Source organism: Linepithema humile, chromosome 5 (assembly GCF_040581485.1).
Source record: "Linepithema humile isolate Giens D197 chromosome 5, Lhum_UNIL_v1.0, whole genome shotgun sequence".
In the NCBI taxonomy this organism is placed as follows: Eukaryota; Metazoa; Arthropoda; class Insecta; order Hymenoptera; family Formicidae; genus Linepithema; species Linepithema humile.
This window is the reverse complement of record NC_090132.1, coordinates 9,332,313-9,358,881: the sequence shown is the minus strand read 5'-3', so window position 1 is coordinate 9,358,881 and position 26,569 is coordinate 9,332,313. Positions and strand designations below refer to the sequence as shown.

At 43.5% G+C, this 26,569-nt stretch overlaps 1 protein-coding gene and 1 long non-coding RNA gene across 2 annotated transcripts in view; one reads left to right on the top strand and one right to left on the bottom strand.

Annotated features, from left to right (window-relative positions):
- Toll-6 (Toll-like receptor 6) overlaps positions 1-26,569 on the bottom strand; it is a 250,197-nt gene that overhangs the window by 99,545 nt on the left and 124,083 nt on the right. The window lies entirely within an intron of this gene.
- Positions 1-26,569, top strand: part of LOC105674059 (uncharacterized) — a 65,902-nt gene that overhangs the window by 3,618 nt on the left and 35,715 nt on the right. Inside the window, exon 2 of the long non-coding RNA XR_001101045.2 lies at positions 777-818. This is a non-coding gene — a long non-coding RNA (uncharacterized lncRNA). The remainder of the gene's footprint in view (positions 1-776; positions 819-26,569) is intronic.

The following is a 26,569-nucleotide window of genomic DNA, read 5'->3' as shown; positions in this document are numbered from 1 at the left end:
AACATGACTCCGCTGGCAATTTTCCTTCCAGCTCGGCTTCTTTTTTTTTCTTCTTCTTTTTGTTAGTAATACTGTCGTCACGCGCGCGTGAGATGAAAAGTTAAAAAATATCTGAAAGAGTTCTCCAAAGCCGGAGAAATTCCGGCTGTAGATAGTTACAAAATCCTCCACAATAATTTCAGACTTAAGAAAGTTAAACAGGATCTACATTGGCTTGAAAGCGTTCTGTGGGTAGGTACGTAGAGACGTGCAGGAACTTGCGAGAAGCGAGATCTAAGTACTCTTAAGAACCGCGCCGGTGTTTACCTTGCCGCGAGGAGCACCTGCAAAAATATCGGGAATATCGCAGGGCGGCTATTGTTCGCCGATTCACACTGCGATAGATGTGTATCAATCTTTCATCGAAATTCACAAGTGGACCGATTTACTAATCCGCTTAGACCCCATCGACGTTCCCTCGAACGCAACAGTATATGCGGTGGCATATTTTTTTATATTACACACTGCGTAGGTGTGGCCGCATTGCCATTTGTTCGGAGTAATATGCAGAACGAAAATATCGGTATGGCGCATAACGCAAGAAAAACAAACAGTACAGATTTACTAAAAATAAGGAGGACGATGATAGAGTTGTTGATTATAGTGAAACCATGCCAATATTTTTCAATGCAACTATATTTATTTTAATCGTTTTGCCGCAAGCTTATATAAATATTCGCAAATAAAACAGTTGCGATGGCCGATATTGCTTACACTTTTAAAAATATTTGTTTCAGATGGAAACGAAGGCAACGGACTGGACGAGAGAGGAGTGAAAGGTAAGATAATAATGTTTAATAATTATCGGCTGAAACGTTTATTAGCGTGCGTACCTCGCACTTCACGCGGACAATAGCTTATTTTCCGCTCGCTCTTGTAATTTGATACTGTAAAATGTCAGTAGTCGTGCAGTAATTATCCTCTGTGTGCAAGTTACGCCAAAACTTGCAGATAACACGATTTAGAATGGTACGGCCTTCTGGACTACGTTCTATTCGCGGGCGAATTATCTAGCAAATACCGAGGTAGCCTTAAACGCCGGCTCTCCGGAAATCAGCTTGACTGTTATTAAATTTTCGTATGCACGCTATCGCAATATCTACGATATCTACACTAGAGAGGCAGGCGGGAGGAAGAAGGATGGAGAGAGAGAGAGAGAGAGAGAGAGAGAGAGAGAGAGAGAAAGTGGGGGAAAGAGAGAGAAAGAGAGAGAGAGAGAGCGAGGGAAAGGGGGAATTGGGTTAAAACGACCAGGTGGGTAATATTGCCGACTTGTTCATACAGTTACCAACACATGGCGCTGTTAATCACATCGAATTACAACACATGCAAGCAATGCATTTTGAGATATGCGAATCTAGTTAGTCCACCGCTGGTGTTAATGCACAGCGCGGAAGTAGGCAAATTGGGATACATCGTTTTGGGCGCGAATTGAACATTGTGTACTTTATCGTTTACGATGGAAAGTATTGCGTTTCATTCGCGTTCCGCAATATCACAAAAATACTGACAAATGACCGCGACCGCTGGCTTTGGGATATTTTGGGACTGCGGCACGTTATTTCCGCCGAAATTTAGCTAAAAGATGACCGCGCTGAATATTTGCGGTCGGAGTTAATTTTTTACGGTTGACCTCGCGACCCGAACGGCGTCAATTGCAATTTCACGCCCTTTAAATACGTTATCGAAACAATTTCGTAAATCGCGATTTATTTACCATAGTAAGCGAATTAATAATAATATACATAATTTATTAATATCAAATCAAATGGGCTCCCTAATAAAATAGTTTGTATTTTTCGCAAGTTAATTCAATTATATATAATGGCGAGTAGAGAGCTCTTTCCAAATTTATTGGTATACGCGCGTATGTATTCATATTGGCAGAAATACGCATATTCTCTCATGGATATCATATCATGTCATACATATATTAACCTTTTCAGTACTATACAGTCGGAATGCGAAGTGGTTACAGCTGGTTACAGCTGCGCGAATCCGCTCGCGTGTCAATAACACCCGATGGAATTTAGTGGATGTTCCACATTTCACACTGTCATATGACAGCATATATTATAGGCTAAATATTCTACATTGCTGTAAATTATTTTACTCAAATTAAAGATAATGCTGCACAGATGGTAATAACTTAGGATATGTCTATGAAACAAGATAAATGTCGAGTCTTTGATGTTACATATATATATGCGGAATTGCAAACGCAAAGTGCCGTTGCTGCGAATATTAAATTTTAAATAATCAAGCCATATTTTTTTTATACTTTATATCTTATATTTAAGCAAAATAATTAAATATATAAAAAAATTTATCGTAGTGAGAAAGTTCGAAATCTCTCGTCGAAATCTGCTTTTCAAGAATGGAAATCCTTTGGTGAAAAGGCTTAAGCTTGAAGGATGCCGGTCGCATCTTGTCATTCCGTGTATGTATGTACAATAGCGAACAATTAAAGGCGCAGTCGCAGGCATCAGTACATTCTCCCCTATTGTCCGTTGCTCCCAGACAATAAACACTCGCTACCTGGCCAGTTATCTTCATCGACTCGGGTGAACGCGACGGAACTCACGGAAACGAACGCGCGTACATCCCTTAAGCCTTCAATGTACTCCCAGAACTAATCAGATGAGATCTAATCGTTGATCCGCTCGGGCGATATTTGTGCTCCGTAAGGAGAATGTCGCCGGCAGAATTGAAAAGGACGCTTAATAGACGGCGGAACGGGAAGGTGCGGCGGGAATGAAAAAAAAAAAAAAGGAGAGAGAAGAAAAAGATAGAGTGGAAGGGTGGGATTAGGGCTTAACTCGCCAACGTTGTCGCGTCGCGCGCGGGGACGAGGACGCATCTCAAGATTTCCTCAGCTTGTTTAAAAGGCCGTGGGACGACGCTGAATCGCCATTGTGCGCGGTGCACGCGTACACATGTGCATCTACAAGCACGAGGCAACGCTCATACGCGTGCGTGCGTGCGAGACCCCGAGGAAAAACGTAAAAACCGCGCTGCCACGTAGGTAGATCTTTTCGTCGTGGACCCCTTTGGCAGAAGAATGCCGGAGATAAAATCGCGCAACCCCTGCACCGGCGCAGCCCTTCGCTAAGGGTTGACGCAGAGCCCTCATTGTACGCTCGCGGTGCCGTGCTAGTGCGCGCGCGTTCGTGTGTATGTGTGTGTGTGTGTGTATGCCGTGCCGCCATAACGACCGAAAGCTAAAGCACTAACACAGAGACGCCAGCCCCAATAAATACATGCGCGTCTAACGCTCACATACGATGAGTCCCTTGGTAGCCGGCACTGTCTTCGGGTCTTTTCTCTTCCTGCTTGTCGTTCCCATTTCCTAACCTTTTTCCCCGCCCTCGTGACCCCACTCCCTCCCACTCTCATCTGCTTCATTCCCGGGTTCTCCCCTATTTTGCCCGCACGGGTTAGCTCCTTGCTATTTTTGAAGCTTATCCCATACGGAAAGTATGTGACAGTTTGGTTGGAACGAGCGGTGCGGCTGGTGGGGGAGGCCCTGATTCTTCGCGGCCTGCTGACACAGCCGACGCCGTTTCTTCGCGCCATTGTGCGCGACACCCGCGTGGAGTTTTGAAAGTTTAATAGAGTTGTACTCACGGAGACGGGGAAATGTCGATGGATATGACGATCACGACCTACTGCAAAATCTCAGGTGGAAAAGGATGGAGGATAGCTTGAAGAAATTGATAGTTTCTCATTGAGTAGATGAGATTTTTTTCCTTACCTTCAGCGTGATGACTTTTATGAATGAGTTAGAGAACCTTTGACATTCTTCTTAAATGCAATTATTAATTAAAACTTTAAAACGTTTTAAAAATGCTTCGCACGCAAATTGTACACCTTTACGAAGAAAATTGGTTGAAAGTAGTTTTTTATTGAATATATTTTATGAGATATTCCAAGATCACGTCTCTTTACTTGCTCGATGTAAAGAGATTTCTTGCCCCGGCAAAAACAATAAGAAATAAAAATGCAAATCCAACACCGTGTCATAAATATTTCTGCGGTCAACCACATGTGGAGTGTTGTGTATCAAATATCAAGACTCGAAGTTGACTGGTATAAACCTTATGCTTTTGTTATTTTTGTAATAAAAAGAGATACGGCGAAGTGAAGTGGAAGTATAATCGAGATGTGCAACTTTGTCACGTATGGCACGTAAAATTGCGTGGAGATGCAAATAATTTTACGCATCAGTTCTCACAATCAGATGCACAAGAGTGGCTTCGTTTTCTATATATTATTTGTAGTTGTAAGATCTCAAAAATATTATGCAATTTATCTAAAAAAAATATAAGATTTTGTAGCTATATGAAATTTTCTTTATAGAAACAATGCGCGGTGCATGCTTAAATAAGCATGTTTAAATATTGTCATAATTATGTGCATGTGCACAATTTGTCAAGATTTATTTACATTTTTATTACTTAAAATTAAGAATCAAGATATAAATTAAGATAAAATTAATAGTTGCAAGTCTTAGCTACGGCGCAAACGGCGTGCAAAATATCGCGAAACAATTTATTATGAAGTCCTATTTGGTTGCATTTCGTGCTGAAGCTGTGTATAACAATTTACTCAAATAAAACAGTGTGTAGTGCGCAACGGCGACGCAATTACTGCAACAATGCCATTCAAGATGCTATAATAGAGGCGAGGAAAGTTAAAGCAACTCTATAATGCGAAAAATTAATTGACGTGGACTGCGTTTAGATTTTCTGAGAAATTATTTTTTCGTATCAGCAATTTGCCGCAGTTTTTCTAATTACTCCGCAAATTACATCGTGCATTAATTTATATTCGTTTTTTTTTTTATATATTTTTCCGCTTAAATTATGATTTAAATTTTTTTCACATGTATGGCCATTATTTTCCACTTGTGTCCTACATTCTGCATGTCGAGCGCGCGAGAACCGTATGTTATCATAAACTGAGAATCGAGCGACCACATTCGATGCTAAATGCAGGCTATCAATACGGTTTTTAGAGAAGCATAAAGCTGTACGCGTTACGGTACACGCGCGATGAAGAGTGCATTGACCGTGCGTTTTGGTATTTTTTTTTCCCCCGTTGCCCGTATCTTTAACAATTCCAGATTTATACGATGCCTCCAAAAAAGTTGGTTGCAGCTCTGTGTAAACTTTTACTCGAAAAGCGCATAGCGTCACATAAAAAAATACTGTATTCCAGAAATATTCGTGTTTTTCATGAAAAATATGCTCTTCGCGGAGGAAAAAAAAATATATTCGTTTCGAAGGCGCATCATGCGCGTCCGCTCGTCCTCGTTACCGTCCGACTCGCCCGTCACGATACCGCCATGTGAGATCCTAACAATCGCGGCGAACTTTCCGGCGCAATAGTCCTAGCGAATAAAGTTCGTCTCTCCAAGGAGCGGCGCGATCGAATAAAAGTGATGCTCTCTACCCGCAGTCTTTCTTTGGACGTACTCTACGCGTGTGTATCGCGATGCCGGCTCTAAACTTTCGGTCGGCCCGATGAAAACTTTTTTATCCACTCCGAGGGTCGCCAGACTTGAATTTTTTTTACGAGCGCGATCGTCTGGCTATCGTAAAAGTTGTCGAGCCGTCCAAGTTCAGCCGCAGCGCGGCGATGGAGAAGGAGCCCACTTTTCGAGCACACCGGTCTATGGACCGCGGCGTAAATAATTTCCGACTTCAGTGAGAGCGCCAGGGCGAGGGCGAGGGTGGGGGGAGAAATCAGTGGAAACCAGCCGCACACTTTCACGGCCCTCGCACTACCCTTCTGCCCCGGTCGTATTATCTGCTGATACGAGACGGTGGCGGTGGCGGTGGCGGCGGTGGTAAGAGGATCTGAATTATGCATGAAGTGCGTTTCATTTTTCTATACCCATCCGGCCGATACAAAGTTCTCGTCCCCGAGGACGCAAAACAAGCTGCAATCTCCGGCAGTCGATGCTTTGTAATCCGTATGATTTACGGCGTGAGATTTCGACTGAAGAGAGAGAGAACCGTGGGTGAGCGCGGAGGATATCGCGGATAAGAATCGAATCTGGCGCAGCGAGTGTCCCCCGTTGTCGTCGTAATCGCGCCCGTGTATCTGGGAGCGTCTCCGGGACGCGTCGGGTCGCGATTAGTATCGAAAGTTTCGGGCGGCGGCGGCGGAGCTTCTGGAGCTGCAGCTGGTGAACGAACCGCCGCTCTCGGACGGACGCGCGACTCCGCGTCGACGTTTCCAGTCCGGGACGAGTAAATCCTCTTTGGAGAAACAGCGAAACGAATTACGGCAGCGGCCGTAATAATACGGTTACAGATAAACGCTTTCAAGTTAAGCGCATTTAGAATTACGTGACTGCTCGGTCCGAGCAGGAGTGTATGTATGCACCGCCGGGGTGTACCCGTGTATACACGCTTAGACCGCGTTGTGAAATATTGCGTGCGGGGGATGTGAGCATAATTTCGCGCCGTGTTAACAGGCGCCCTCGTGTTTTCCTAGGGCTGTCTCGGTTTAATGTTTCGTTAGTCGAAGGGTACCGGGCGTGACACGAATACGTATCGCCGATGAAACCTATATTTCAGAATTAATGATACAAACAAGAAAAAGGGACGTTGCGCTCATTTTTTTTCTTCTAAGATTAATGATCATTTGGTACTACCGTAGCTGTTCAAAGCGAGGAAGTATAAGGTCTCCCACAATTTACTTTGGAGAATGTAATAAATTCAGTGGATGCGTGAAATAAAAATCTGACGATCGACGAGGCAAGTGTAACGATCGCTATTACACGCAATTTTTATGGAAACGCCGGGCAGTTGTGCGTTATTGTCCGCAATAAAAGGATAGTAAAATAAAGGAACAGAGTAAAAAATATAAATCTGGGATATCCAGTAAATATTTCCGCGATATCGATTTTACACGCGCGACGAACGCACACGACATTTCGAGAAATCGCAGCCAACGACAATAAGCAGCGCGACGAAAGATAAAAGCAGCCGGTCATCGGCTAATTGTAAGTCGTAATAATTCCAAATTGCAATAACGCGCGCGCTTCCAATTACACGGTTCTCCCATCTGGTGCGCCGCACGCGAGTGCAGCGAATTGAAATTACGACGATGACGTTAATTCGGCGTTTAATAAAAGGAAAGTTTCGCTTTAATCCATCCGCGATGAAGGCCACTTTGTACAGAGTAAAGTAAAGCCGACGTAATAAACGGATTAGAGAGTATTCGTATAATAGCGGTGGATAAACGGCAGCAATTAAGTGCATACCGGTGGAAGCCATTAAAAACGTATTATTAGAAAAGTGATATAAATGCGTGACACACGTCGACGCCGAACAATGCGGAGGAAACATTTGCGTTTTATATTTACGTTGTATTAAATGCTGCGACTAAATGAGCAAAAGCGATCTTGCCCGGATTTGTATAATAATCGATTATCGCCGTATGATTACATGCGACGCTCACGACACAGTAATGTACAATAATAGTTATTGCATAAATGCGATAATGAATTTAACAAAATAATATCATCATATAACAATTGCGAGAAATAAAATCAGTTTTAGATTAATGTTGTAAAATCAGTACGGATAGCAAGAGTTTTATAAATAATATTGTTTGAAATTGCAAATATTTATTACGTCGACATAAAATGTAGAATTGATAGAAACATTTGTTTTGTTAATAATTAGTGTTTTTTAGAGCAGCAAATATCGCGAAGCGATATAACACATTTTCACATTTCCGCGTTTTGCAGTAAACTTCCAAAGATCTTTCAGCAACATATTTTGTTGATGAAAGATCACTTCCGTTCGAACGCGTGTTACTGTAATGAAGAAATGAAGACGTTGTAATAAGAGGATCGCTGGACGATACGTCATTTCTCGCAGCTTTTTTCGTCGCTCGATCTTTACTTTTTATCTCCCCGTCGAGTAATAAATTTGGCAACAAATTGCGAGAACACAGCTTGGCCTCGGAGGGTCTTCCAAGCAGCGGTGGGATGAGACGAGCCAGTGTTGCCGCGCTTTAACCGGCTCGTAACCCGGACTTCAGCTTACCACGATTAATGGCCGAATCCGCACAGGTGACGGCATTAATGGCGGTAAGTGTTCCAAACTTGCTCGATTTTTGTAATTAAATCCTGACGAGCGATACGCGCAACGCGAAATGTTCGATACATTAATTTTGGCGGGGTGCGCGCATGCCGGTGACACGGTGAACCGTGAAATTCTCTGACACATATTCACACTTGATTTTTTCGGCCCTTTGCACGCGCACTGCGTCAAGGGACTCATAGGCAAACGGCGGTATTAATCATGCGCGTATATGTATGTTTTGAGTCGAAATACCAAAACGATACCGCCCGCGAGACGGCGACGAGGCAAAAATTGCGGAAAATATCAATCGACTAGGGATTTCGATTTTCAATTTCGAGCGGATCAAGAAAGATTTAATTCAATATGTGGATTGCACCGGGCTGTGGTTAATAATAAAAATATCTAGGCTATATCGGGAATCTAGGCAGTCAAAATTTAGAAATGTATTCTTTCAATCTGGAATTAATTATTTGTTAACTGAAATGTTAGGTGTACAAGTTAATACACGATATCTGAACGCGCCAGGCTATATTTCACTTAAGTAACGATAATATTAAAAATGATAAAAAAAGGTTTAGATTTCTAATTATTAATGACGGTTATAGAGATAATTATCTTAAATGCTCTCTATAAATAACACTCGCGAATGTATGATATAATTGACAGCTATACATCGACTTGCATTTTGAAGGCGCTCGATATCAAATTAAATTAAATTACTGCATTTACTCGGACTTCTCGGCGACGCGCGTACACAGTTGGCAGACATTAATCATCGCCACTGTCAAAGTAAACAATGAAACGTGCGGGCGGGCTGGCGGCGTAGTCGCGTCGCTAATTACAACGTAAAACGATACCTAAAAGAACAATGGGGCGAGATACAACGAACAGAGTTTATTGCAATTCGACGCACAGTCCGCCAACGTGCGCGCGCGATTTTGGGCTGTAATTGTGTACTCGGTTGGAACCGTGACGGTGAATCTTGGCTTTAACGCTATTTGCGATAAATTGATTGCCGATAATTTAATAAACTCCACGTCAATTAGACAGCGATTCGGCTCACGACAATAAGGGGCTTAATTTCAAAATAGCCGTAAAAGCGTTACCGACATATCCACCGAACACAGTTTCGGTTTAATCCGGAAACGCGACCGAAGGGAAAAATGAGTGGCGGGCGGGCGTGCGGCCGCGAATCACGATCGCGATTCGCATACCGTTGCGCAATCGCGTTTACGTAATTCGACTCTAAATCCTGGCGGATTAATTGGCAACGTAATTAATTTCTCTACCAATGCCTAAACACAACTTCACCCCGCCTCTCTCACCAATCGGCATTACCGATCTGCCTGTCACGCACGCCGCATTATTTATTGCCAATTAGGTGTAGCGTTGCGCTGGGCGCTCTCGTTTTCTTGCCGTCTTACGTAATGACCGAAACGCAATATCCATGAAGATTGGATTCCCGGCATACAAAAGAAACGAGCGAGCGAGATCGATGGGGACGCAAGACAGTTCGACAAAATGGAGTATCCTTATAATCGGCGGTACTTCGGCTTAATCGCTTAATCAATAAAATCGCTGTTCGTATTTTATTCCTTGCTTGTATCTCTTTAGAAGTAAATCCCACTCGGAATAGATTTTCAGATTGAATCTGCATACATTAAATAGTTATCAGTTTTGCATAGTTAATAAGTGTTGTTCATCGAGCTACATTGCGATTACTTATTTATTTTGAAATTTGCGCATTATATAATCCGACAAATCGTACTTTGCTTCTTGCTTTCGACGATACACAGATAAATATTTTATGCAAGTATAGACATTCGAATTTCTCATTCGAATCGATCACAAACGTATTAATCATCCGCAAAACTTACCCACTCGTAACTAATAAATTTCATTCGTAGACAGTTATTTCAACTCGCTTACGATCTCGCGTGTTACGAAGGGAGAAATTATATAAAGTTGAGAAGTCGAGCTAAGAACGAGACCGTGCGCGCGCGAGCTCTCATGTCTTCATCCCTCCTTCTCTTTCTCTCTTCTTCGCTCTGTCGAGAACTTCGAAAGTCTATAAAATGAATGCCCGTAATACGAGCGGGATTTACTGTATGAGGTACACAACGCGCGGGCATGGAATACGGGCGGGATAATGCACCGAGTGCAAACGGAAAATCAAGCGAGTCCTCGGAGAGCAGCGACGCTCTAATTTCATTTCTGATTGGCAGTAACAACTTTTTCTCCGTCCGTTGTGGGACTAAATAAAAGGTGGAAGATTGAAAGAAGCAGGTAATAAGAGAAGTCGCACGTAACGCGTAAACTGATCTCTCAAGACGTCGCGATGTAACAAGACACTAATCGAAATGTATTGTCACATGTCATCGTACAATAGCGGATGTTCGGAGATGATTGGCTTTATACGATGAACACAATTGACTAGCGATCGAAAAGTACTAATATTTTTGCACCAACTCTTACATCTTTATTCATAAAAGCCCTTGCTTGTTTTTCAATTTTATAATTTCACTCTAAAAAGTTTCGGATCGATAAAAAATTGTAGATGATTTTAATTACGAATGTATTACTAAGCTAAATGTTGGCAGATTGAATATCTATTTTCGCATGACGTTTCTTCTTTCCGCGCAAGCGTCGCAAGACTCCGTTCTCAGGCCTCGCTGACAATTAGCAAGTGTAATTAATAAATCGGGGGAGCGAAACGGGGAGGGCAGAGAAAGGGGGAGCGCAGAGTCGTCACCCGCGCAATTTTCTCGTTAGCCGTCAGGAAAGGTACAAGAAGTTACGGCGGAGTTAAGCGGCCGGGATCGATCGGCGATTACGATCGCGATCCGCAGAAGATAGCCCGTCGGCACGGCGACGGCAGCGGCGGCATTATGGGCGCGCATTTTGCAGCTTTACGATCCCGGGCACTTTGTCATCGGCCGTGCGGCATTGACGTTTCGCGAAACAAGCTCGTAATAATTTATAAGGAAGCCACGGAGCGATGCGCGCCGCGCAATCATCTATGAGAGGAGAGAGAGAGAGAGAGAGAGAGAGAGAGTGAGAGAAAGAGACGGCGAGAGAGCAGCAGAAACGTTTACCAATAGCATGTTTCACGGGGCGGTAATGACACCATGAATATGTATATACGCACCGGGGTGGATGAGCGACGGAGAGAGAGAGAGAGAAAGAGAGAGAGCGAAGTGCAGCGCAGCGGCTTGCCGCGGTCGTATACGGGGTGTTCCTTTCGCGCTGGCGCGTCAAAGGAGGGCAAACGCGAGGAAGATAGCGCCGAGCGTTGTGTACGGTAACACGTGTGCTTGCGACAAAAGCGTCGGAATTGTGCGTCGGAATTGTGCGTAGGAAGTTTGCGTTTCGCAGTCAGTCACTTTCCCCCGGTGGGGGAAAAGCTTCTGCGAGAAACGTAATCCCGCGAAATCTGCGGTTTAATGAGCGGCATCATTAATCTCATTACGTCGCAAACGCGGCTCGTGATAACGCCGATCAATCACGATACCACCACCGTGTAGGCCGCTGCGGCCCTCCTGCGTGTAGCCGGCGCGGCCTGCGAAACACACGGAGCGTAGCAATGCGCGCCCCGCTTTCTTACTTTCGTTTCTGGTTTCACGGGCGAAGCGCGATCGATTAACGCTGCGTCGGACGAAATGGGACACCGTTTGTATATGAGGGACGGCGGCGGATCAAGGAGAGGGCACCGCTCAGACCTTGGCTCCGAAGGACTTAAGCGGGATGACGAGGAAATGGGCGTGTCCTTTCTACACTGTAAAACAAACAAGACCCGTTAATGATGCGAGCTGCTAGTTAGACGGGATCAACGTGGCCTTTCCTTCTCGTTCCCGCCCTCTCCTCTTCCTTCTCCGTCCACCGCCACCCCATTCCCCCCCTCCCCCCCCCCTCGCTCCGCTTTACATAGGAATTCGTTTCACGTCATTCACGTTGCATTCTTAATACAACGCCGCGGGCGCGGGGTGGGTTTCATCGAAGCTGCCGCCGTCACCGCCGCCGCCGCCGCCGCCGCCGCTCGTCGCCGTCGCCCGCCGCAGCCGCAACCGCATCACCGCCGCCTCCTTCGGACCGAGACTCATTTGTTACAGGATAGGGTTTCGAAACTAGACTAGCAAACTAATCGTCTCGTCAGGAATAGCTGCCTGTCGCGCCCACCGCCGTATGCGCCGCGTTATCAGCCTGCAATCCTCGGAATCGTGCCGAAAGCCTGGAGCGCTGCTGTGATGATTGAAATTCTGATAGCGCCGATTAGGACGTTTGTACGACTGTCTGTTGTGAATTATAGGGATTGCCGCGAACGCCACGAGCAACAGCGCGTAATATTCAGCATAAATTAGAATGAATTAACGTGGGTATATATATATGTATAGTGGAGATAAGATTGCTTAAAATTCAAAACTACGGAGAGTCGGAGGAGAAAATTTCCAACAGCCGTACGCGAATAATAAAAATCTCGATAATCGTTATGAGAAAATGGAGATTCGTCGTCACAATTCTTTCGAGATTAATCCTTCGATTAATCTGTCGCGACAATTTTATTTATTTTTTTTTCTAAAAAGAAATTTATTCCCGGAGAAGGAAAATCTGATTTTGACTTTAATAATTCTTTTATTCACTGGTGTGTGCGCTTTCGCTGTTGTTTAAATAAATATCGAGCTGGTCATTCAAGAATATCTAATGAATTAATCAGTGTGTTTGTTTTGATGCTCATTAGATCACTGACGCGCAACATCGCACGTAACAAGGCATATAAAACAACGAACTAGATCAATGAGAGCTAATGGAAGCGGCTAACAATTCCGACATAATAGAAACTGGGGTAATTCCAAAATAACAGAAACTGCAGTAACGGCAATTCGAATATTACGGTCTGTCTGTTGCATTGAAACGCAGCGCAGCAAGCTAATCGTCTTATTTGTAACATCCGGGCAAGCATTTGCTGCCGAGCGCGGATAAAAACTGTAGTTTCGTGTGAAATACTCGGTAAAGGGGCTGCAATTTTCCGATAGTCGGCCGCCGCGGCGTAGTCGATCAAGATTTCCGCAGTTCCGCGGCGCGGAAACGGCGCAATTTCAGCGCGCGAAACGCCGCGCTGAATGAGAAAATGCCGCGCGTGATTGTTGTTCGATTATGTAAAGCGAGCGAACGCGAAGCGTGCGCGAATCGAGGATTCGTTTGTTGCGCGTCGAGAGGTTGAATTTGCAAATTAATCGTCACGTCAGAAATAGCCTGGCCGGTTAATCCTTCGACCGGACAGTCCCGATCCTCCCTAGCCGTCTTGCCTCCGAGTTACGGTCGAATTTGCCGCATTAATTTGCAAACGCGATTATTCCATTAGATCCTCCTCAGTAATTACACATCTAGCGGCGGTACTGCCATGTTCTGCATTAGTAATTAGCACTTGGTTCAATACGTTCCAAAGGAGGACACCGCCGGCAGGACAATCTCCGTAAACGAAATAGAAAATTAGCCGTACATCGAATTATCACGCCGGCGAGCGCCACCGCGATAGTGCGAGTATTAGAGCGGTTCTTTGATCATTCTCGCGCGTATGCAATTTTAACGCTGAAAGAGAGATGCAGGTTGGTGAACGCGGGATAATAATTGTCGCCGCAGATACGCCGTGGAGGACCTGGCGATATTTCACGCGACGGAAGAGTTATAACGCGGGTAACATAATATAATGGGAGTATGACTCGAATCGGAACTCGTTAGTTACAGATTCGCGAAACTAGATTAGCAGACTAATTGTCTTGGCAGAAATCTCCGGTTTTGCCGCTGTATTTCGCCGAGATTGTGTTGGGTTTTGACCTTCTCGGCGAATTTACGGAACAAAGGCCATAGAGGCGATCGTAATAATCTAAACTATGCGTTTCATTGGCCCTTGTCTTGTAAATTCACCGTTTCGTGCCGGTCCCGTGTCGGTCCTAATTACGAGAACGAGTCCACTGTATAACCATAATAGACCGCGTGTGACTTGATAAGAGAAAAATCATGCAAAACTGTTTCCATATGCAATCTGTGTATAATGTTTGCTCATGTTAATTTTAAACTCGATTTTAACAGACCTCGAGCGTACATAATCACATTACAAATTATGTACTCGTGTAATTTATTCTATTAGCTTTTTTCCCGACGATAAATGTTTATACCAATTACAAAAATTAAGACGAAATCGTTTATTAGGCGCAAAATAAAATAATAAAATCACACGTATTAATATGATAATATTTGTCTTTTTGCTTGGAATCCAATAATTTCAATATTTTTTTGCATAATCACAAATCTTAGGATTATTCTCTATTATAAAATATACAATTCCGGTATTCATACGCTGCTCCCAGCAGAAAATTTTTCTCTCATTCCATCTAAAATTCAACATTCCGCACTATGCAGCGACAGAGAAATAGCCGGCACTCTGGACGACTAAACAAAACAAGCGTCGCAGTCGAGAAAGTAGCGTAGCCGGGCGTTAATATTTGAAGCAGAGTATCAGTGCTACCGGTCTCCTCCTCGCGAATGCGGACTCATTTGTTGCGGAGGCTGGCTCGCGAGAGCTACCACCAGGTAGACTAATCGCCCCGTCGGAGATTCTAGACGGTCGGATTCCTCGACGGCGAAAATAAAAGTGAGCTCGACGAATTCGCGGAGACCGATTGGACGAACTCACGAAGTGCGCGGCGCGGCGAGGGCCGACTCGCGCACGCTCGTAAACTCGCCGCTTCGTTGGCCCGAGCGCCTTGTAAATTTATCTCTCGGCCCGCGACGTCTCGTGATTAGAACCTAGGGCTTATTTAATGAGGCCTGCTGTAGGTCGCCCCCCCCCCCCCCGTCCCTGCGCGCCTTGGCTTCGCTGCCTTATGCGTGGCCTCTTTTTTATTATTATGAGAACCCGCGTCAACGCTGACAAATTGCCGAACCCGGACGCGTATTCTCAGAAGCGATATCCGTGAGATACGCGCCGCGATGCGCGGAGAAGCGCATTCGGCGCACGTCGAATTTCGAATGTCCGTCGTTCGAGAGAGAGTGTCCGAGCGAATGTCGCCGGAATCTGTATGCCCGGCGTCCCCGCAAGCTCTTGTGTATGTGAATTTCCTGCTTTTCACTTCACCGCGAAGTAACTTGGTTAGCGAGGGATACGGAAGGGAACATCTTCATTGATATCGCTGTGCGATAAATTGCCTATATTAGCATTCAATCTTGAGGAAATATTCCCCTCTACAGTCTATATATAGTAATAAAATGCAAAGGATTTTGTAAGATAAATATGATATAGATACCCTCTCAATTTTCAACAGTCTTCCTTTCTTATTCTTTTAACGACAATGTATAATCTGTTGTTGCTTTTGAACAAAATGCCCCAACACGTGGAGAGATTTTTACGCGAGATTCGACGACCACTATTTTCCGGTTAAGCAGTAAACATGCGTGTAATAATTGAACCGATTTTCTCTCATTATCCAGAGTCTGGAGACGTGCGCGTGCGCGTTTAAACGTAGGGCTCGAGGATCGATGTCGATGTGTCCTGCAATGAGAACGCGTTCTGTGCGAGCTACGGATCGTTGATTGTCCAAGGGATCATCGGTTGATACACACGAGACACGCGATAGCTGGCGGATGTATACGCATCGGTTTATAAATCGCGTTTGCAAATGTCACGGTAGTCTTGTTCTGAATGAGGAGCGATATAAATCTTTTACTCACGATTCCTGCAGTGAATTCACGTAGGAGAGAATATATTTGCTTTATTCTGAGAATTTCGTTCTCAATTGCATTGTAATTGCGCCTATTTTTCTCTTCCGAAGTCGTTTCGCAGACTCGATATTCGAGAATTGAATATAACAAAGCTAGCGTGAAATGAACAGACAGTGGTGAATGACGTTTCGATTTACAATAATATATTTTAATATATATTACCATACTTTTGACATTATCCCGAATTGCGATATTATCACGGAATGCGTAAAATTGCGTTCGTTTACGTATACGATTTCGTAGCGAGATGAATGTGCTCAGCCAAATACCGAATGCACGTTGCTCGGCGCTGTGCGTATAATTTATACGGGCTATAATGACGCAACTGAGGTCGAGGTTTGAAGATGTCGAAACGCTTGGCGTTGATTGAAAGGACGAAGGATGACTCGAATTTGTAATCAAACGCACGCGGGAGTCGGTGCCGCCGCACGTCGTGCCTCGTGTGCGCCGTTGATTCGAATTCTCCGGGGAGAGTGCGAGCTACCGGAATTGCCGCTGCATGTAGGCCAAAGTTAGGCGCGACACCTGATTATTTAGATCGCATTATCTCTTATCTCCCGTGCTGGATTCGTGCAAAATTAACTACCGCGTTGCGTTCAGAGTGCGCGCACGAAAGAGAGTTATAACGCCCAGCTTCGAGTGTACCTCTCTTCCTGAAGTACCGACGATCGCACTGAAAATCCGCTCATTTGAAAGACATTAAGGTAATAGCTATTTCGCAATACGCCCCGTTATAACTACTCTGCATTCATTTCAATGCCTGGGTTTTTAGAAGCGACACGGTAGAAATCCCCAGGGAATAAAGACGCACATTGGCTCCCCCGCGCAGGTGATAAATATATGACTGTTAATCGGAATTTTATCGTCCTGCAGAGCGATGAATATCAGAATCCATAATCAAGTTGTGAAAGGCTCAGCTGTCAATTCAATAGAAGCCAATAATTATCCAGCTGCGTAAAGAGCTAATTAATTAAGCGCCAATTTTTCGATGCACCTCTTGTGTCACTGTACGCATAATTATTTTCCGCGCGACGTACTGATTATTATTGCATAGCATGGTAAAACACCGGCCTCTATGCATTTCGGGAGCGCGTAATATGACGAAATTCGTAATCAGCGAAGCGTGGATACCACTGCAAATTGAATATAGAAGGATTGATTGTTGTGTGTAAAAAATTGATTAATTAATAATTAATTAAGACTGGTGTTTTCATCATATGGTCTCGCCGAATAATCCTGCTTTAATTTCACGAATATTTTCCCAATAACGAAATGGCAAAGCAAATAGGCATGAAACGCAAGAATGTATAATTTATATTTCGTGATAATTTGTACACATTTTTTTACAAATAAATTAAAGAGATTTTACAAAAAGGACAATAGCGCGGCCAATAACAGAAAGAAATCAATAATTCTATTTATTCTAAAAATTGAGTAATCCAATATTTTTTGCATTGCACATCGTGCACCAATGTATTATGTTTACTTGATTTTTCTTTATAAACAGAATTTAAGACACCGGTTTAAAGTTCTACAATTCGGACGTCAACAATCGCGCAATCATTAATAATTTGACGATATTTTTATCGCATCTAATGTTTTATAATCTTCATAACTTTTGTAACGAGGCAAGTGTTTCGTTCGCCATACGTTATTTTTCGGCTTCGTGCCCCAGGATATACCGTAATGAACCGCTAAATGGCTTGGCGCGTCGCGGAATGCGAGACCCGATCCCGAGCTTCATTCGAGGGAGCGTCGCGCGGAGATGCAGAGATTCGCAGTCGCGACGGAACGACTTCTAACAGGTGCCGAACGATAATTACCGCAGTGTCGGACGAGGGAGATGAGCGCAGGAGATATACGACCCAGATGTTTTGATACTCGGTGCGGGCTGCTCTCGCGAGAGCTCTCGCGAGAACGACACCGCGCTCGGAACAATAGGGCGAGAGACAGAGAAACGGATACGAGCGGACGGGCGATGGCAGGGGAGTGGAAGTCGGATGGAAAAAAAAAAAGGGGGACGGAAAGAAACGGACGATGGACGACGAAGGGGCCGTGCGTGGTTAGAAAGGCGAGATGATGGTGCAGGTAAAGGAGAAGAAAAAAAAAAGAAAAAAAAGACCGGTGGTAAGGGGACGGTCGAGGAAGAGACGGGCGGGAGAGGAGTGGGAGGGCGAGAGGAAGCGCCGCGGCTCAGCCGACCTAATGAGCTCTCCTCTCCGGCTCCGGGACGAAAATAATTATAGAAATTTCCTGCCGATGAACGAAGCACCTTAAGAAAGATTGCCTCCCATTAATAAGCCACAGACGTATTTGCCTCCAGAATTATAATCAGGCTGCGAGCGGAGAGCGCTCGTGTTTCCGTGAAATTCGTGCGCCGTTCGCGGCACTCACCGGCACCGGTCTACAATAGATTAATATGCTTCGTCCGTGTTCACCGGGCCGATGAATCACGTCACCGACGTGATCTTATTGATTTTTCCTCTCTCGATCGCCACGTATCGCCGGGGCAGATGCGCACGCCAAGAATTTCCTGGTTACGTAGCGATATGTAACACGTTGCACATCGAGTATCAAATCAGTTGCGCTGAATATTACGTTAGAGGTTAGTTTTTCCGTGTGTATTCTAATTCGTTCTCCTGCGATAATCAATTGTAGTTACTTCGCGTCCATCTACATCGCGACAGACGATTGTAATATTCGAGCAAATTACGTCAGCAAATTTGATTTATTGACGAATCTATTATCGAAATTGATTTGCTATTACTAATGGGCTGTGAATTGGTACAATATGGAAACTGATTGATGGTAACGACACGCCATTACGGATCAGATAGTGAAAACGAAAGTCTTTCGCAACGCCGAGCCACGCACACTCGCTTTACCCGCGCGATCTCTATAACCATTAATTACTGCCAGGTAGTTTCTGCTTGTTAATTGCACGGCATGAAGCCATCTTCGTTAGAGTCCTTATTTCTCGATCAAAAGTATGACTATAGCGAAAGTTTCGGCGTAACTATGGCCTCGTATTTCCAGCACGACGCGCTGGATCGATACTTGGGTATTGTATCGCGGTCTATTTCAGAATTATATCCCATATTGCTCATTAGAGGTTTCCAAACTATTTCACAATTTCAGACCTGCTAATGTTCTCGCACTTCTCACATTTCTCGCATTTTGATTCATCTACGAAATTTTTAACTATTTAAATTTCGTTATCAAATATTTCTGCAACTATGACTAAAATTAAAATTCTGTTAATATTATTATAATTATTTACGAGAGAAGTTCAGTACACGAGAAAGCAATTAGCGGGCTTTAGCTTTAATATTTCACAAAGTTCTCCCACCACACTGCTTGATTACTCGCTTAAATACCAAGACATTTTTGAAGCTCTTTTTATCCCGGCGCGACGCCTTAACCTTGCCAACGCAATCGCACATCCTGACTCGCAACGCTTATTCAGACTGACTCACCAGACAAAGCTATCGATCGATCAAGACAAAGCGATCGATCAAGAAAGGGCGCAAATGGCAGCGCCGCGCTGCCTGCCGCCTCGGCGAAACCGCTGCATCGATTGTCAGTGAGATCATTTTTCACTCGAAACGACGGGGCGGGTTTTCGCGCCCGGGACGAAGACGAGCTTTTCGAGCCCGCGAGACGGCGCGTAAGTATTTTGCATATGAAAGGCCGCCTTTGCTTTCTGCCAATACATAAGCCGCTAAGTTTGTTGTCACGCGGCAAGCGACGTGAGTGGCAGCTCACGTTGCCGCACGAGTGCATTTCGCGTTTCCCCTCCGGGGGGCGGGGAGAAGGTAAAGGGGGGAGGGGGGGAGGAAGGAAAGAAACCACCTCGATGCACACATGGCGGTGATGCATTCCGACGCTCGACGTGCGGGTGTACGTTTCGCGGATCGGTTTCTCGGAGGCGCGAGAGCGATTCGCGATCGATGTGCCGGCGTGTGTGCGCGTCCGCCCGCGCACGGCATGCATCGTCGGAGCGTGTTATGCGAGGAGCGACACGAAACGCACTGCAATTTGATCGATCGTGAATCTTGATCGTCGTACCGTTCGGCTCGTGCTAACCCAAACTAACTCGGATGTGACGAAACATTCCTCATATCCGATTGAGAATCAACTATAACAGACGTAGATTGCCGTTAATTAAATGGTAGAAGATCGTTGATCAAATTTTCTTCTATTTATGCTAATATAAATCAGTTATAATCTAGATAAATTAAGCTTTAGAAGCGCAAACGAATAAATATAGCGTTCTAGTTGTATGCAGGAGAATTTTATTTTAACAAAAAGTTAATGGATTTAATTAATTACTCACTGACATTTATAACAATTTTGGAAAATTAATTAGAAGAAAATACGCTGAAAATTCCTCTCTAAAGTATTATTCGGTGATTTTCAGACATTTTATATCGCAGTAACCAAAATGTCATGATCCAGAAATATAAACGTTACGTAAATCTTTAAGATTACTTGAACGAGACTGTAAGTACGTTCGGAAGGAACAAGAGCAAAACGCGCTTAGTAATAAAAAGTCACCGCGCGCGTTTCAGCTGATTTGTGGCGCACATTCTACTGCTACGTCACGTAGCCTTCGTTGCAATCAATAGCATAATAGATTCTCTTTTATCGCGCGAGTTTCCGCGAAAGAGGGCGAAAAAAGAGACGGCTACGACCGGGACGACGCACCGCGCCTTGAATCTTGCTAAAGCGAAACCAAACTTCCACCCGTTTTCTTCGCTGCGAACTTATTCCATCCTGGCATAAGCGAGCACCACTTTTATTACGCGTTTCGGTATTCTAATTTCAAATTTTCGAGGCGAACAAACGTTTTACGCGACGACGATGCGAACGAAGGCGGTCGTCTCGGCGCCGGCAGATTCGCTGTGGAATTACTTCGTCGCGGTTTATGGAGATTAAAATCGGCGCGCGTCCCATGCACACGCACTGCCATTAAAACACAAAGTGCGCGTGTACTCGCGTCGCTGCTCCTTGCAACACGTAACACGAGGTGAGCTTCAGGGGTAAAGGACGCGGCGCAACGGCGCCGTAAACGTGATTTAATAGTGATACATAACACATTTTATACGGTCGGTACCGGGAATCGCGATCGTCTTCGAGAACTTGGCCGCCTCGCTTGTATCGATGCTGCGGCGCCGAGTGATTTCTTGTAATAAGGTAAGGCAGAAGCAAAGAGCGTTAAGATGCGAGTCTCGTGCTTGTCAGGATGTTCCATCTCGCGCGCAGCAAGGGAGTTCATTTGTTCGTTGTTGCTAAGGCACTGTGTATCCCATCGAGAACTAGCCGCCGCATTATATCGCGCTGCGAAGACCCAGATGAAAAATATAAAGATATAAAATATAGAAATAAATACGATGTTTGGAACAATTTATTGATGCTTGCGGTGAATGTAAATCGTAAAAATGGACATTCGTTTCTTTTTTTAATCAGTTTAAATTTCTTTCAGTCTGGTTTCTTATATTGTGCAATAAAAGATGCAATTAGAATCTTTTTCACATTCTAAGATTGGCAAAAATTCAGTACAAAATTAATTTAAAATGTAGATTTTTATTTTCTACGAGTGAAATGAGTTATATTTTCTGTACGCGATCCAACGTCGCGGTTTAGCTCGACTAAACCTGGCTTGGTTCGTACATGGTGCTTTAGCTGTAGCTAATGCGGCATTCACGCCAAATTTCGCGCATTGGAGCTCCTTTGTCCAATCCAATGGTCGACTTCTCACGTGTCCGCTCTTAAATCGCGTTCTAACGGGAACGTTGTCTCCGTCGCGACGTTCAACGACCGACAATAAAAATGACAAAGACTTTAATGAAGACATGTGAATGTGAGAAATGGCGGAGAAGATAATTCGTTAAATTTCTATTAAATCTGATTTGGTAAGAAATTTGCAGCATTAATTAGTGAGGCGTAAAAGATGAGAGACAAAAGGTATAAATGGAAAAAAATTCACCGCTGCACATCGCTCTTGCATGAGATAATAATTTTAATGAAAAATATGCGCTGCTTCTTTCATTTGACACGAAATCGTACGGGGAAGCAAACGTCGATATATTTCGCGAGGTTTTATCTGTATTATATTAAGCGCAATTAACGCATTACGCGATACATTGCGCTAATGCAGCGCGACCGCGGATTATCAATATTTTATTAATCGGCAGCGCTAAAATTCCGTCAATTCGAGAATAATGCGCATTTCATGTCCGGCAGCTTTTATAAATTCATAATTCACACTTTTGGGGAGGAGGGAGGGGCTACCCACTGTTATTGACCCGTAATAAAGTTGCAGTTCGTAAAAGTGGCAAGCCCGCGGGCTGTCAGCAGCATGAAATTCCTGCATTATCAAGGTCAAAGCGGAGCGAGCGTGACGTTTTAGCGAAGCTGTTACCCGTGTCACGCACGAGTGACCGTGATAACCGACGACAATGGATGCTTCTCGGAAGCATCAGTCTCGGTCTGGTCAGCGACTCCCGCTTCCTTTTCCAGATCGACCGGCCGGCAAAAAATGATTAAGGATACCTATCGACATTCCAGGACGCGCGGCGATTGCGCGCGGCAGATATCGTCGGATATCGTAAAAATAAATCGAACTTAAACGATATTGATGGTGCCTGGTTCTAGTCTCTTCTTTAACCGGCGGATACTTGGCGTGGAAGCCCCTTCGTTTACGTATGGGACGTAAGAATCGTCTCGATGTGAAACGCCATGTTCGACATTAACTGCGAGACATTACTTTTGCGGCGGAACAATTCTATTTCTGGTTGGTAACTGTACGCGTATCGGTTGCCGCTGCATTGGTTTGTTCGATCAGTCAAATTAAAAGTGCGTTGCGCATAAGCTGAACGTCAGGAATGTCGAATGAATCCGATTCTGATTGTAATCCGTCATATTATTTATCTCTTTGAAATACATCATGTAGATAACAATCGCTCAGCAGCGATAGATTATTGTAGCGGATTAATTTACTTGTTACACAATGTAACACAGACGCGTATGTATATCGATCACATGACACACGATGATTAATCTGCGGGCGTTGTTTTAAAGAGAACGATAGTGCGAAAGCGAACGCGTCTACCGTTTTAAGTAAAGCACGAATGAATCGGATCGCCGGCGGAGATAAACGATAAGCGGGCTCCGCTACGAAAGACTATTTCCTATTCCTGAATGAATGGCGCGGAATGGGAGATGGCGCATAAAACAGAGATAGAGTGACGTTAAACACCAATTCGTGCGACAACTTTTCTCTACTCGCGGATCCCGAGAAACCGACCAATCGGCAGCGTTGGACCGGTCAGGAAATTGTGAAAAGGGTAACGCAGCTGATTGTATCGGAGCCGCACGGCCGCACTGCGGGTTTACACACGAGAGCATATATATATATATCGCGTAATTGCTTTGGGAGAAGCCTAGGCGCGCGCGCACGCCCAAGAAAGTATCGGCTCTCCGCCCGGCGCGCGGCGGAAACGTATTGCGTGATAAAATATGCATTGCGTGCGGTCGCAAGTGAGCCGGAATTCTGAACGCATGACCCGCGGGAATAAAGTAGATATTGCGTAGGTGAGGCAAATTAAAGCCGTAAATCGAGTCCGGGGATGCGCCAAACCGTTTCGCCGGCGAGAGATAAGTTACCGCTCTCGGGTTACCGCAGCGAAATCGAAGCTCGCGCTCGTACGCCGCACGTTGCGCGCCGCTCGCGTCGCGCTTTATTGCGTTCATCGGCTTGTCGTCCCTGTCGACCGGCCGCGCAAAAGCACGTTAAATGCGTATCAATCCCGTTTAGAGCGTACCGGATCCGCTTCGTCATCGAATATCGAATCTCGTGGAAGGTAATTACGAGAACGTGTTCTTGGAGGACGGGGGCAGCCGATTATATTCTCGCAACGACGTTAGATCTCCACCGCCTGTCTTTTTCACGACAGTATAACCAATTATCCAGGGTATTCAAAATTAAACAACGGCGGTTTATCCTGAACCGCGAATACCAATTGATCCGATAATAACAGATAAATTATTTTATACATGTCTATTACAACGAGAGCAATTAGCCGCTAATAAATGAACGGCGGCGTTATAATTTATGGATTATTCAAAATAGTCAAATATGAATAGATAATACTTAGTCACGATTCATTTGAATTCAAATAGTCATAATTAAATTTACAAAAATATAATATTCATATAAATTGCGATTTATGCACAGAGTTGTAATCGATACTGTTGAATCTATTCTATATTTCTTCAACTTCTAACAGAAAAAACGTAAAAATGTGTTTCTTATTTTCTTTATAATATTTTATAAAATATTTGCGCTGTATGCTGATATAATTATTAAAAGTTTTTAAAGACACAAACAGTTTCTGCTGCATAAATGTATGTTCGTGAACATAAAGCTGTTTAACGGATTTTTATGTGTGCGATAAAGAAACCGTGGAGTTTTGGGGAAGTGCGGACAAATTGCCTTACCGTAAAAACGCGAGCGAGAAATTGCTAGATGCGCCTGTGTCCGTAAGATATATCGTAATTTCGCTATTTTCGCGGCTGTTAGCAATTTTTTTCCCCTTCGAAAATTCTCGCGGCTCGTTACAATCCCCAGCTCGATGGTGCTCGGATCCCTCGCAAATATGAATTATTAAATTTGGACAAAGGTTCACGCCTCAGCGATGTACTTGCGCGAATGTACGTGCCCTGCAATAAGACGACCGAATGCAGGCGGATTCCCTGTAATCAAGTGCAATCTCGGCGACTGCTTATTTACACCTCGGGACTCGTGAAAGCCGTGCAACGAGGCACCACAATGAGCTCCGTCTGCAAAAATCATAAATACCGTGTATGGTCTTCCTCATAAGTTCTCGACGCGGCTTCAAATTCAGCCGCCGTGGAAGAATTATCTTTATCCGAATTATACGCGTCGTTTGTTGTTGCAAACGCGGGTCTTAAAATCGACGAAATATATGTACATTAATGCCAAACACCTTATTAATGCATCAGCCATAATTCGATACTTCGTTATCGTTGCCACGAATGTGTAGATAATTGCTCAAAGATATTATTTGTTGATAAATGTCGTTGCATTAATTCTGAAAAATTAAATAATTAATATTGCCGCGTATGAACCGACACGCATCATTAATGTTGGATAACCCGATTTTACATAAGAATTTTGAGAACAACGAGTAGTATTAAAACGTATAAGAATGCAAAAGAAGTAAAAACTCGTTATTACTAAAACAATGCAGCTATAATGTATAATATCGCCATGTACTCTGATGCTTGAAATAACGAGCACTACATATTAATCGCGATTTATGTCACGATCATTACGATATAGTTTAATCGTGAAATATATATATTGTTAATATATATATTACAATTATAATACAATACAATTTGCATATATTATAGTATACAATTGTATAATATATAATTATAATATATGCAAAAGGTAATGGACCGCCAATATGAAAACTTTCCAGTAATTACACAAGATTAACACTAATTAATTTATTAATGAATTCTATTGTTAATGCAGTTTAATGAAGCGAGCTACGCAGCTTAACAAAGAGCAATTAAAAGATACATAATAAATTCAGTACTTCACTTTAAAATTTTTTATTATAGAATAATGAGTTGCGCGCTAGGGTCGCATAATAGTTCATTAATAATGACATCATATATTTCAGAGTTGTCTTTATTATAAATAATATTTTTATAAATGATATTTTTATATTTCACAATTTTAATGAATTAACCATTCTATATGTCTATTCTGTATAATTTTCTCACTTATTTTAAATTAAAATAAAGAATTGAAGATAAATGATTTAAATTTTAATATTTAAAATATTAATGTATAAAATTTTGACGTAAAAAAACCGACCAATCACGTAAAATAGTTTATAATTATTTTATCTCGGGTAATAGAATCTTTTCATATTGGTTGGTGGAGCAAAATCGAAATTCTTTCTTCGCTTTTTTTTTACACTTGCGGTAGCTTCAACCAAAATGCATGTGTGCGGCAGTAGAATGCAATTCCGGCTGTATTTAAAAATTAAGCAGCGGACGGAAGCAAAGGCGATGGAATTGTATCTGTAAACTTTTAAATTATCAGACCGGAACGACATACAATTCGAACTTGTCCATGTAATCTGGTCGGCCTGTCGGAGGTTGGTTAGTTGTTGGATGAGAAAAGGGCAAAAAGTTGGGGAAAAGTTGTACGGTGTATAGGGACCAGTCAGGCCAGGTACTCGGCCAATCTGTCTATCGAGAGACCAGTCTATTTTTTTTCTTTCTTTAACTCATTGTTCCTCCGTTAGACTCAAGTTCCGGATCGATCGTCTACTACGTGTCTTCAAATGTTTCCGATTTTGCACAATTATCATTGATACTGTGATACTGATGCCTTGTTGATGAAAGTGAATAATACAAGAATAATTAATGTTTTAATTTTACATCCTTTTTTATATCTTTGAAAGCATTATAACCATCAGATTAATTTCCAATTTACTTGTACCTTTCTTATTTGATGCTTTACTTTATAAGCCCGGGCGACTTCGTGTTTTGCGTTAAGTCCACTTATTTCCTGTAACATTACTTTGCGTAGAAATTCATAC